This window comes from Larus michahellis, chromosome 7 (genome assembly GCF_964199755.1).
Source record: "Larus michahellis chromosome 7, bLarMic1.1, whole genome shotgun sequence".
NCBI lineage: Eukaryota > Metazoa > Chordata > Aves > Charadriiformes > Laridae > Larus > Larus michahellis.
Window position 1 is genome coordinate 51,198,654 of NC_133902.1, and position 14,368 is coordinate 51,213,021.

The following is a 14,368-nucleotide window of genomic DNA, read 5'->3' on the forward strand; positions in this document are numbered from 1 at the left end:
TTTTCTCTGCCAGGGCAGTTATAGGATCTTTTCCCTCTAGCTATTCACCTGCTTTTGCAAAGCCTGTAGGAGCCTACTGGAGACCTCTTTTCCTTCTGTTACTTTTTGAATGAAATTCGACAATAGCTTTACTTTCCTTAGTAAATTTGGCTAAAATGGTAGACTGACTTAATAAATAAATAAATAAATAAATACATAAATCTGATTCACCTTGAAGTTCTGCTGAGTTTTGAAATACCCAGATAATGCAGGTCAGCTCTAGTGGACCTTTTCATAGTGTGAACCTGGATAACAATTTACTGAAAGTCACTGAGCAAATGTCATCAACCTTCATTGAATATTAGGACCTCATGCAGGGTTTCCATTTACAGCTTGCTTTTTTATGTGTATCACAGGTCAAGAGAAGTATTAAATAGTTATAAACCCCCAGAGACCAGTCCATTCATCACATTTCTAGGTTGGATCCTTGGAAAGAAATAAAAAGTTTAAAATTTTCATGTCCTTTACTTAGATAGAACTGCCAGTTCTTCCTGATATATTTATGTTACATCTGTTTTGAGACAAAATTCCTTGTAATGGTGTAAATCCCTGTTGTATCTTATACTTTAACAATGTCGCAGCCCACTTCAGCCTGGCACTCTGTGTGTGTGTGTTTATGTGTGTTCAGTGCATCTGGTTGTTTACGAGCCAATAACAGAGGTAGGACTGGATGTCAGGTAATCATCAGTTTACGAACAGGTTTTTTTTATTGCTTTTGCTAGAAGAAAATCTATACGGGAAAATCTGAAGTGGTTCTTTTTTTTGTTAGTGTGTGTCGCTGCTGTGGAACAGGCTGCGCACTTTGCTTAACGTTGAGATTGGCTTCAGGTATTAATGGCATGAAATAGTTTATGTGGGTGCATCTCACAGATAGCTGCTCATCTCACTCTTAACTTGCTCTTTTATGAGAATACAATTAGGAAAAATAATCATAAAAAGCCTAGCAGAACTTGCTTGCTTCCACCCATCAGTCCTTTTTTTCATCACTGACGCACTGCAGAACTGGAAAATGTGACTTCTATGAACAGCTTGGTTTGGCAACATGGCTTGCAGGAGACGGGGAGTTGTAGATAGAGAGATCATTGTTTTGCAAAATATTTGCTCCTCCTTATTCTTAGTACATTTTCTTCTTCTGGAATTTATTGATTCATTGGAAGCTTGTGCAGCTCCGGCAAGAGGGATTGCCCTCTTTGGACGAATGCTCTTCCCAGCCGTCTGGAGAGCGGAGCTTTCATTTGAACCAGAGGTGTTCCACACTCACTGGCGGTTGGTTTGTTGCTGATCAAGCAGTGAGCTCTGTTTCTTAATGAGCAAAAAATACAGATCCTAATTTATATCTTAGAGCACAGAATACCATGAAAAGTGTGAGGAGAATTATTCCGGCTGTAAGAAGAAAAGCTGTTAGGTTGCAAAGAGAGACAGTAATCTACCCTAAACAAGGAGAAACGTCTGTTCTTGCTTTTCTGATGTGCAAGCCTTGAGCTAAAAAAGATGCGGTAATGCAAGCAGCTGCTTTGAGGCAGCTCAAAGGAAACACTGACGAGTTGCCTTTGTGTCTGAAAAGGTATTATTTTCAGTAGCTTTGCCCTAGAATTTTATTTGTCCAAAGGCCTGTTGCTCTCTTGTAAATCTGACTTTGCCCTATTCTACCCACATTGTGCACAAGTTACAGCTCATAAAACGCATAAGTGAGTCGCTAATGACATCATTCAGGAAATATCTTTTTTAAACACAGCTTTAAACGCTGTTTGTTTTGTGTACTCAAACCGCACTTGGCTGTTGGTCAGAATCTGCCAGATATATCCGTTCTGCAAGAGCTGATCCGCAGACTTTCACCAGGGACGCGTGAACCTCGGCCTGACGTTCCTCAGTCCTGCAGTGCCGCATTACTGCCGCCCTGGTCCTTTGGGAGCGCGGCTGGGATCAAAACCTCATTCAAGAAAGAGGGAAGGTGACGTGTAAATTAAAGTCTCAGCAAAAAATCCAAATAAGACAGTGTCACCTGTGAATATTTTTCTAAAAGAAGACCAACCAAGTTGAAGAATTCCTATGAAAACGTATCCCATGGTACTTTTATTTGCCTGCTCCTGAAAACTGTGTTTTTCCTTGTACAAATAACTCTGTGCAAGGGACAGTTCATGGTTTCAAGCCGTAAGCAATACCTCACAGATGGCATCTTAAGAGATGGCAATAGATTCTTGCTGGCTCTGGCTGACCCTGCTGTACACTGAGTAAGAACATGCCAAAAGTCTGCCTGCTCTACACATCTCCTCATCCTGCACCAAGATGCGTGGGCAGGTCCCAAAGGGCCAAACCCTGCAGCAGAGATATGAAGATGTTGAATTCAGAAGTCAGAAAAGTCCTTATTTTTTTTTTATTTTTTTTTTTTAAATGCAGTTCTCTGGTTGCAATCAGGTTCTTTCAGTTAAAAAATTAACTCATTTAGAGGGTTTTTTTGTGCACAGAGGGGCCAGACTTCCTCAAGAAGTACTTGACACAAGCTGCCTTTTTGCCATTCATGAATCTTCGGAAATGGCTGCTGAATGCGTGACACTGCGGTGATATAAGGCCCGCATTAGATCAGCTTCAGCAGCGTGCACCGCTCTGCCCTGGGAGGGTGAGCGCTCAACGAGGTAAGCTCCATTTGCTCAGAGGGTCCCTTTTCACTAATGGGAAGTGGCATGAAATACTCCATCATCATTAAGTGGTCAAAGATTTGAATCTGTTCATAAAATTGCATCTAGAGTAATTAAGTTGCTGAGTGTGAGTGCCTCTAATTGTCTTATCGCGGTGTTCCTCTGGCTCTGAAAAATGAGAAAAGTAACAAGTTTCGTTGAAAGACAAAATTTACAGTAATTTGAATCTAGAAGCCTAAAGTCTGCACAGGCTCATACTGTGTTACAGGGACTGTAGATTTGTTCCTTCTGATGTGTGTTTAAATGTACTGTGAACATATTAAAAAAAAACCCAAAACCTAATGATACATCTAGAAGTTGTCTGTTTTTAGCTTTACTGGCAGCGTAGGAAGCATGATTAGACCTTTTTTTTTTTATCCTTGAAATAGCTGTGGAACTGAATACTCTTTGTGGATACTTGCAGCAAAGTTTGACATCAGAGATTATTTCAAAATCCTGAACAAAACACCCAGTGGCAATCGAGCTCCTGCATTTCATTGGGATTTCTCTTAACGAACTATACTGCTAAGCCAGGGGAATCATTGCCACACAATGTTGTGCGTGTAAAAGTTAACCAGTGTTAAAAAAGTGCTAAGAGATGGGGGGCGGGGGGGAGGGGCGGGAAATGTTCCCTGTCTGACTGCTAAACACAAATTACTTGGGTTTGGGTTTGCGTAACAGACCTCTCGATTTGAGAGAGTGTACGGGGAAGCATGGTAGTGTGATGGCATAGTTCTGATCCTCTCTCCTCCGCTTCCACCACTAGCTGCTGTTTGGGACATGAAACTGAGCTAAAGGTGTCTTTCTTCTGGGCTGGACACAGCTGGTAGAGCGTGGTACCATTAAAGCACCTGAAAACCTTTTTATGCCATGTAGAATTCACTTATTGCAGGTTTTACCTATTTTAGTTCCCCTTAACGATGTTAAGCAAAATTTATCCTTTTCGTTTCAACGTTTTACAGTCCTCTGTTTTCTGTTGGGTTTTTTTTGTTTGGGTTTTTTTTTCCCCGATCATCCATATTGTGCTCTTTTCTGTTCTCTTTTTTTTTTTCATTGTTTTTTTCCCTTCACATTCACCTTCTTTACCTCAGTTTGGCTGGTAAGATTCCTCAAACAGGAATGATCATATAAAAAGTATAGTGTGAACACTTACATTTTATTCTTGGACAAATTGCTCACCGCAAGGTAGAGCGTCCTACAGAATTGCTATACATAAAACAATGGCATTTTTATTGTGTTGTGATGAGAATAGTTCACCTTGCTGATGACCTCAGGAGAGCAGGCTGTTTCATGCATGCAATTTTAGCTCATTGAGATTTCAAAGATCCCGTTTGAACATATATCACCAAAAGTCTTCTTTTAGCACATTGACTCTTTGTTCTTCTTGTCTATCATTGAGTTTAACATGCTGATGAAGGCCTGCAGAGAAGGCGGCAATGCCAATATATTGGGCTTGGAGAGAAGCAGACTTTGAAGGAATTTGAAATGAGTAAAGAGAAACTTGGCTGAAATTCAGTAGTACATAAAGGAACAGAGAAAGGACTAAAATTTCCAGATATCAACAGCGAGGCTGCAATTAAATTTCAGGCTACCAAAACCAAATAAATAAAAAGCTCAGAGCTTTCTGTTCGTATTTTTGTTCGTGCACTCAAATTCATCCCAGGGTAAGTGCCATTCACCTCTGAGAGACTGCTCGATCGTAGACATAGAAACTAAATCCATGCTCTCTACCTGGTTATTTAGCAGGCTCATATCCTCTGGAGACTGGTGCAGTGGGGACCAGCAACTTAAGCGTAAGCTCTTGCAGAGGCCATGGAGGATTATTCACCCAAGTGAGTATTCAACAGCATGTGTGAGAACGGCAGCTTCATAAGAGAAGTTACTGAGATATCCTCAGGATTAGACACAAACATGACAAAACCTATACCAATCAGAAACGTACAATTTTTAAGATCTATTGATGCTCCAAGTCCCAGCTGGGGAAAGCCTATGAGGTTGTCTAAACTATCTTCTGTGATTCATTCCTTACATTTTAGCTTTGGCCTGTATTTTTTTCTAGCTTTGCTTTAAAAGTCCCAGCTGAGGGGAACGGCATTGTTTCCACTTTAAGGCACTCATCCATGACTTAATTTCTCAACTTTAATTCTTCCTTTTCTGTCCAAGAAAGGGAGAAGAAGGAACCAAATTCCCACACAGTGCCAAAGAAATGCGTATGAAAGTTTCCTTCATATAAATGGACAAGTAGTCTTGTTGAAATGTCAGGTTAAAATGGATAAGAATGTAGTTTTCCTTTCAGTTTTTTACACTGAAGCCTCTTTGGAGGCTTCCACCCTCTTTTTTTCAGGAACTGCTGGAAACACAAAACTTCCAGGCTCTGTTTCCTCCTCACCACTGGAACGAAGCTCCTAATATCCTCAGAAAACAATTCTGTTCTTACAATGTCCACGTTATCAATGAAGGGAAAAGAGAAAGGAAGGAAGGTATGTTGTTTATTTATAGTGTCTTCTTATATTGTTCAGACCCTGCATATGGAGTCTTTGTTCTGCTACATCTGAAGCATTTGTGCTTGAAAATGTACATGCATATGCAAATGCCGTTGGAAAAAAGGCACAAGGCACTGAAGGGAACCAGGAGGTTTTTAAGAACAAGTAAAAGGAGACAAAAGCAAGCAAATGACAAACCAAAATGGAAATCTCAAAGGTAAGGAATTTTCAAATCCGTAAGTACTCAAAAAATAAGAGAGAAAGAAAACATGGACTTGTTTTAAAATTTACAAAAAGTTTATATCAACTGTTAAATGATTAGTACAATTTATTGATTTTTCCAATGAAGTCATGGATCAACCTTTGAAAGGCAGCAGGGAAGCAGGAGATAATAGTACTGGACAGAACTGTGGACAAAAGAGTTGCTTACAGAGTGGCTAGGCAGAGTTAGCTAAAGCAGCAGGTCCAGAAAGACACACACACACACACACACATGCACGCATTAGACTCAGGAAATGAGCAAAGAAATCAGTGAACCTTTTAACTGACATTTAGAAAAGTTCACCTTTTCAGGAGCGATTCCCGAGAATTGCAAAGCAGAAAATAAATCTATATCTAGAGAATAGATACCGTGCTCTGCTTTAGATTTATTGCTTTCAAACAATAAAAGAATTTAGGTTGGAAAATTATTCTGGCTGTTACCCTTCATGCAGTTAGTTAGACTGAGTGACTGCAGAATTAGGTCCTTGCTCGCAACACGTTTCCCTGTTCCACGGGATCTGACTGAAATATTCCAGAATCAGTTCATCCAATTTGTCCCATTGAAGCCAGGGGGAGCAAAGTGTAGAGCTGTGACGCGTTTGTCATCTTTCTGATGGAAGATTGGTCAATACACTTAATGTGACTAAGAGGCCTTGGGGAGAAACCCAGGAGCAGAGAGGTGCTTTCACTGGGTGCTGTTTTCCTGCGTGGTGCGAACGGGACAGTAATTTGTCTGCCCCCTATGAACTGCGGCAGAGTCTGATAGACAGGACTCCGTCACGCCCCAGGTTAAAGCCTCATCGCAAGTAGTACGTGACCCCAGAACACGTATTGCCAGCTTTACGGAGGAAATACAGGAGTGGTGACGCAGTGTGTGTGTTGGGCAGGTGGATGATGCTCTACTGATGATTCCCTATGGCCAGAGGGGCTTGTGAGATACTTCCCAGGTTCAAGCTGCTGTGTATCACAGCGTTTTGCATGGGTTTGCTCTCAGCTCTGAGCTTCAGTGGAAAGAGGAGCAGCCTGGCAACAACTGCATGCCCCGGTGGTTCACTCTTCGCGGCACAAAGCAAATGAAATGGTTAGGGTAAGCACGCCTGGAAATGAAAGATGGTTTGGCTCAAGCACAGGCAAAGCAAAACCAACACCCGGCCTGACGAGGTTAATGCAGGTGGCAAGAACAGACCTGTGTTACTGCTGTCAGGTCATGCTCTGGAGATGTTCAGGGAAGATGCACAAGCTAAACGTCGGTACATTTTATGAGGGGTCCCAAAATTGGTAGAGTTTTCAAAGGTGTGGATGCACACAGGCCAGCAATTATGAAACTGCTGCCACTGGTTTCCAGCCTTAGCTGTTGGGACTCTAAAAACTGAAAATTCATTTTAAGTGTTTCCAATTGTCCCAGAATTAGAAATGCGTTCCTAGGTAGCTAATCCAGCACAGAGCTCTCTGCTACTGCAGTTTCTTTATAAATATTAATGATTTGCCACCAAGTATGACCATTGTGAAGCAAAATAACCTAATGTGCTATACTCACACATTAATCTTACTGCAGGCTCAGGGGGAAAGCAGAAGCAAAATACTTCAATGAGAGATTAGTCTAGGTTATTCTCAATGGAAGATTAATCCAGAAATAGTCTCTACATTTTCTACTCATTTACCCAGCACAAGAATTTATTAAATAGTTCCTAAAACTGCAAGAGTTGGGGAGCTTTCCTGTGGCAGTTGTGCCATACTTTATTCCTTTTCTTTTCTGTTCTACTATTTCACTGCTTTACAGGATAGCTTCACTGAAAAAAAAAAGTTGAGTGTAAAAGAGTTGGAAGGTTCCTATTTTTCAGTAGACTTAAGAAAATAAAGATGAAAGGGACTTAATATTTTTGTTTTATTACTCTCACTTTGAGGAAAGCTCCTTTTTTTGGCAGAATCATTACTTTGCCTTGCTTGGAAAAATGTTAGAGAGGGATTTTTTTCCAGAAGTGTATAAATGTTATTGGTTTTTAATAGGGCTACAAAATTCTACAGAATGTGACAGGGTTGGGTTTTTTTCTGTGTGGAAATGGATTTTAGACCTGTAAAAAATTTGACTCAATGTCCTATGAAAGAGCTTAAGGAAGTTTACTGTGCATGGATTCCCTTAGGTGTTTTGAGATATTGTTTGTCATAAGGAGTTCCCAGGATGCCACCACCATGGGACAGGGAATACCAGATATTGTGTCATTGTGTAATTTTTTGTCATGGAGCTATGTACTTTTAAGACTAATTGGAGAAATGGATTTCTTTTGCTATTGAGAGGAGTTATTGGTGACTTGGCAGTCTGGAAACATTCTTCCATTCCTAGAAAATCCTTCTATTCTTTGGATCTCTTGGTATTATGGAGGCTGTGGCTAAGGAGTAAAGGGAAGGCAGGATGCTCTGCTGATGAAGCCCTGGGTCTGGGAGGTCCACACTCAGATCCCTGCACATGTGCATTTACTCACCTGGTGTCGGTCTCAGAGGTCATCCCTACAAAGAGGGATCTGGAAGAGGGGTTAGGTCTCTTGGCATCCTTGGGAATCTCTTAATCTGTGCTTTTGAGGCTAACAGTACCTCCCCAACACCATGTCGGTGTTACAAGAATAAACACATGAAGTGTTACAGAGAACTCAGGAAAGGGACTATCTGTATACATGGGCGGATAGAGAGAAAGATGATTCACATTTACCTTAAAAATGAACACTGACATCCTGGGATTTAAGGATAAAGAAATAAACAGCCCTGTGCTGTCATGGAAGAGTGTGAAGTGAATCACACAAATCTACACTTATCCTAAAACCTGATCCCATTGATATCAATGAAACAATTTTCTCTAACTTTAAAGGGTGCAGGATTTAACTCGCAGGATAGGAAATCCTGACATTTGGTGATTTTCCCGGTAATCATTTTTCTTAGGGTTGTTTGGCATTGTGCAAAGTAAACAGCTGTGTAGATGTCTTTCTCCATATATAAAATTATTTTATTATAAAACCACTAAGGACAGAGTTGTGTTTGAACAGCCAGATGCACTTCATCACTCTTTTGATAGTCTCGGATAATTTGCGGTATTATTTATTGTGCTCACGCTACTGCTTACAGGGTTTTAAGATCTTGCTGTGATATAGACAACATTTGAAACACCAGTGTGATAATACTTCCGTACAAATTCAAGAAACCACCTTTAATTTATAGGCTCTAACTCAAAATCATCTTAAAAATAAAACAAAACAAAACAAACAAACAAACAAAAAACAGAAAAACGAAAAAAGGTAAAACTGAAGTAAAAGAGCTGACAGTTCTCAGAAGCATTTATTCCTTATTCACCTTGGGAAAAGGACAAGAGGGACTTGATTTGCCCCGAGTAAAGAATAGATGACCTGGGCACCTTCTTTTCCTACATTTTTCTGAGTTACCATGGCTTTACCCCTGCTTCCAATCCAGAACCAGTTACTCCCCTGCCCCCAAACAGAGGAGTCAGATTGTCAATCTGTCTGCCTCCAAATTCCCTCTGCTACAGTTGAGTGAATTCCCCACGGTAGAAAACCTCTTATACACACCTTTTGACTCCCACATATGACTGTGCGAGGAAGCCTTTTTTTTTTTTTCCTGTATACCAATGTACTTCTCTGCAGACAATCTTAAAATGGTATTATCTCATGTACCCTGGACTTTGCTGTGGAGTAGTCATTACTGTAGTGGTAGCAGCTTGAAATGATACCAGCCAACCAGACAAAAAAAAAAAAAATAACTTTCCTACACGCTACACGCAATCCTGTTCTTTAAACATTTTTGGGAAACCCAAATATTTTTTTAGCATCTCATTTTTCTCTGTTCACAAATATTTGTATAGCTGAATTTCTTGCTTGCACAGAGCAGTAGAAAACCCAGGCTTTTCTTCCTGTATTAAAACTCATTTGGAGATTCCCACTTATGTAAACATGTAAATGCAACTTGTGCAAAATAATACTTGGTCCTCAAGACAGTTACTGCTTTAATAGGTTTTGGTTTCCTTAGTGGCAGTTATCAGAATGATGTTACTGCTTTAGCTGAAGAGTTCACATTACATTACACATAATTAATAGCAAATACCTAAAAAAGACAGTTAAATGCATTATAGGTTAAAACAGGCCTGCATAAACTAGTAAATTTGGAAAAAGCAAACACATTTCACAGTCTGTTTGGGGTGGCTAACTACAGATATTTATTTATTGGGTAATAACAATTTGATGATCTCCATTGCATATTTATTCCAGGTTATAATTGATGGGGATATTTTTCCGTTAAACATCTCCCTAAATCTTTCAGGTGCTGGAGTCATGGTGTAACACTGTGATCTCGCCAACAAAATGACTCAACTCAAAGCTTACAAAGAGATTTAGAGCTGGATATTTAAAAGGACTTTAAATGTGTAAAAGATGTTTAATATAAATGCTAGAATGCCTGTGTTTTAAGTATGTTTAATTATAAAATGCTAGTTTTAAGTAAATATCCACATGTAGATCCTTCTACCCATGATCTCTTTTCTCGCTGTTTTCTTTATTTCTTCACTGTGTCAGAAGGTTGTTTAGATGCTCCATGGTAGGAGCTGTTTGAGCACATAATGAAACGTCAGTGGTTTCCCATGAAGCAAATGCACAGAGTATAAGAAGCCTCTCTTATGCAATCGTTAACAAAAATTGAAATATTTATTTTCTGTATGGTGAGAGAATAATCCGTGTTAAAATTCATCAGCATTTCATTATGAGTAGATTTTTGTCTCCTTCAACGTTAAGCTATGAATAAGGTGTGACAGTCCTGGAAAGCGCAGTTTGAAACAGGGAATGCACATAACCGATATGTTGTAACCTTCAGACCCGTCTTGTATAATAGTATTTGCCAGATCCCAGAGACTGAAAATGAATTTCTAGTTACATGTAACTCTTTTGTCTGCTACTGATAACAGGATTTGGGATCCGGTGTAGTTGTTTCAGTGTATCAGGTTAAGCCTGTTTAATCTCCTTATGATCAAACTTCATCCTCCACAGCAGATAGTTAAGGCTGAGTTTATCATGGATAGGATTATTTTTTGGTTTTTCCTAAAGGGCAAAGCTTCATATCACAGTTTAACTAGTAAAGAACAGAGGCTGTAGAAGGCTGCAGTGGGAGTAAAGGGAAATAGAAGTGACTGTTTAGACATGTACACATACATATATACCTGCAGACATCTCACAGACTTTTTACCTGCTAGAATAACTCTGTAAGAGTTTATGGTTCTGGAGTCTAGGGTCTCTGACTGCCATAGCTACGCCCTCCATGCAATCCAAGAACGGCTCTTGCAGCAACACCAGCTCCCGTGAACATCCTCATCGACTTTGCCTTTGCGAAGACGGAAAGGAAAATTAACTTCTGCATCCAAAAGATGAAGGTGCTGGAGAGGGAATCCTGAAAAACAACTTCCCTGCTATAGCTCAGCTGTGTGCCTTCAATGACAGGAATATTTTCTTGCCTCCCCTCTGAAATGATACCTCAGGAGACCTTTGGTAAGCGTGTATCGCCAGCTGGGACGGAGGAGCGGTCTGGCTGACAGGTCACTTCCCTCGGTGAGGGCAGTGATGATGGGTATAGCAGCCAGCTCTTAATTGCCTTTTTTTTTTTTTTTTTTCCTTTTAGAGCACATGAGATAGAAGTTCCATGTGAAAGTGAAATGTGTTCAAAGGTTGGAAATAAGACCTTGAGCACTCTCTGATTTTTATCTGTCCCCACGCAGCCCTGCCCTGTGAAGCATTTCTCTGTGGAGTAATTTTTAACTGTGACATTGGAATTTTCTTGAATAGAAAGCATCATTTGGCAAAGAAACTGGGATTTGCTGGGGTGTGTGTTACTTCTGCTGATGAAACAGCCATCTTTTTACCTAGCGTATCTTGGCAAAGTGCTTAGCAATATGTGTATTGTGGTGTGTTTCCCCTTTCATCTCCGTTGTCAGAAGGATTTAGGTCCTTATGTGGTACTGACAGAAAAAAACCAAGTACAACAGTATTGCCCCAAGTCCTCTCAAGAGCCCTTCACTACCTCCTAAGGTAAATTAAACAATTTATGGAAGAGAGAGATGAACTTTATGTTTTAAAAGAAGAACCTTATTGAACTCGTGGAGCTTTCTTAGTTCTTGTTTAGTTACAGGCAGGTCTGGTCCTACCTCTATACCTCAAGGTACAGTGTCAGGGCTCGCAATGTATGCTGAAGAGGATCAGGAATTCTGATTAGTCAGATTTATTTGGAGAGTTTGTACCTCTGCTAGATCTCTTTGCCTGATCCTGCTTTACCTCTGGCTCCCACATCTCTGCCCTGGGCTCTGTAAACCGCCTTGTCCTGAGGAGCAGAGCAACCTCGGCAGTTCTCGTTGCATTACAGCGCTGTTCCTGTAAAACAAGTCAGCTCAAACAGCAAAATTAAGAGCTCGTGCCAGGTAGAGATAACAACTGGAGGTGAGCACCTGGCAAACAGCAGGGACCTTAATTGACAAATATCACCTTTTCTTTTTTTTTTTGTTTTTTTTTTGTAATCCCAAAGTACTTTTGAGTGATTTTTCCTGATGTACTTGACATTTGGCTTATTTGTAGAATTATACCACAGACTGACCATGAAGAGTCAGATTCTAATCCTCATTGTTTAGTTATGATATGTAGTTTATGCTGCAAGATATATTATCCATTCTCTAAATCGATAAATACAGATAATAATATGCTGATAAATGCGCATTTCTGACATATTTCCACATGTCACACCAACATGTTTTTCTGCATACTAAAATCCACTGCTCACATTTTTTTTTTTTTCAGATTAAACAAAAAGCAAGATTCTGGTTTCAGCAAAAGTTTTAAACATGAAGTAACTGCTTTGAAATTTTCACCCTGTTCTCAAGCTGGCAAATGTTTGAGGCATTCCGTGACAGAACATACCACTTCCACAGGTTTCCATTGACACTATTTTACCTTTTTTTTTCCAATTCTACATATTAGGACCAATTTCCAAAAATATTATGTGCTCACTTTGGGAAAGGAGGATAGCAGGATGCTTACAAACCCTTACAAACAAATGTAAGCTCTCAATTGAAGGTTTTAGTTAACCTCTGCATATTGTGAAAACCATAGAATCAATCGCATTTTGCATGGAGAAATCCCTGCCCAAGAAAATCAAAGTGGTTGTGCAGTGTATGATAAAGAAGTCAGGATTTCAAAAGATCAAAAAATAATTGCCAGATTTGTCATTTTCCTCTCATCGTTATGCATCACTATACTTTTGAGCAGAATCCTGATAAGGACAAGCTACAATTTACATACTGAAGGCAGATTTTTGAGATGCACGTGGCATTTAGTAAACAAAGCTCCACGTATGCAATGTTACGAGGCTGTCATGGCACCTTTCGTATTGTAGATTCAACATATTAAAGCCAACATTAAAAATGCAAAAAATACCTTTGTCTAACCAAGCACATACGAATTCTGAATGCAAAACAAGGAGGAAAGTATATTGGAAGTATATCAAGAATTAGTACGTAAATCAAAGAATTCTTAATTAGATTTTGAACATAAAATAGAGAATATGGGCATTTTGTAACCTGAACAGAGTTCCAAAAAGTACTGGGTGTCCCTATACACATACATCCTCTTTATTATCACGCAAATAAGTTAGCTTCTCCAATCAAGGCCCCCTGTGCGCGCTTAATATGTTACTCTGCTGGAGTCATTCATGTGTGGTTTATGGTTTTTTTGCACAAAATCTAAATTTTTTTTCCTTTTTTTTTTTTTAAATAATTAAACTGGATAAAAGCCCCCTCACATTTGCAAATAGAACATGCTGATTTAGTTGACGGTATTTCATTTTGCATAATGTCGACGGAGTATTTCCCCTGTCTCATACTTTTACCTACTGCAGTGTAGAAAAAATTGAAGACAAATTGAGGCTTGATATAACTCTCCCTTTTTGTCACTTAGCTGGCAAGGTCAGTCAGACTCCTCAGGCTCCCCGTGTCATCAGTCCGATCAAGAGAGGAAAGAGCACTGCTCAAGAATTGGAGACACTCCTAAGTACCCTGCGGCCCCATCCCCTTCCTACTTCCCGGTTTCTCGTCCCTTAGGTTGGGACAAGAAGCAGAAATGTAAAATCCTTTCCTTTTTCTCTCGTCATGGCACACCAGGTTTCCCTGGCACGTTTGCCCATACAGAAGAACTAAGCGAGCTCCTGGGGACACGGTGTGAGGCACTCGCCACAAATGTCACCAGTCCCACAGTGTAGCCGTAGCGTGAGTCACTGATGAGTGCATCAGAGATATCCCATGTTCGTTGACTAGAAAGAGAGAACAGGGATATTAGCTGAGCACAGTATGTAGTTCAAATGAAGCAATTTCAATGTGCATTTGCAAATGAGATACAAATTTGTTTGCCTTTGGCTCGTGTTATGCCAAAGGCATGGAAGTCACAAAGATTTCTGAATAGATGATTTGTGTTAGCTTATACACTTATTGCTTCTATCAATTGCAAGGCAACTCCTAATCAGAGGATTTAAGTACGGATTAAAGAAATTATGAACTTGAAAATTTCGGTCAGCAGAAATTTAGGGACAGATATTCTGAAGAAAATAAGATCCTTCTAAACACTCTATTTGCAGGTACAACTGGTTTTCCTCACAAATTTAATTTCATAACCCTCATCTCAGCATATTTAATATTAAGTAATGGTAACTATTGCTTGCTGAGGAGCAGGTGTTGCATTCAGTAGGTCCACGTGATAACGACAGGGTCCACCTGCGTTAGCATGTTAGTCCAGATCTGGAGTACACTCTCAAACCTCCTGGTTATTGAATTTCCTGAGAGCTCTGGGAACCCCACTTTGATTCATGCTGCAGAGGAGTCTCAGCACA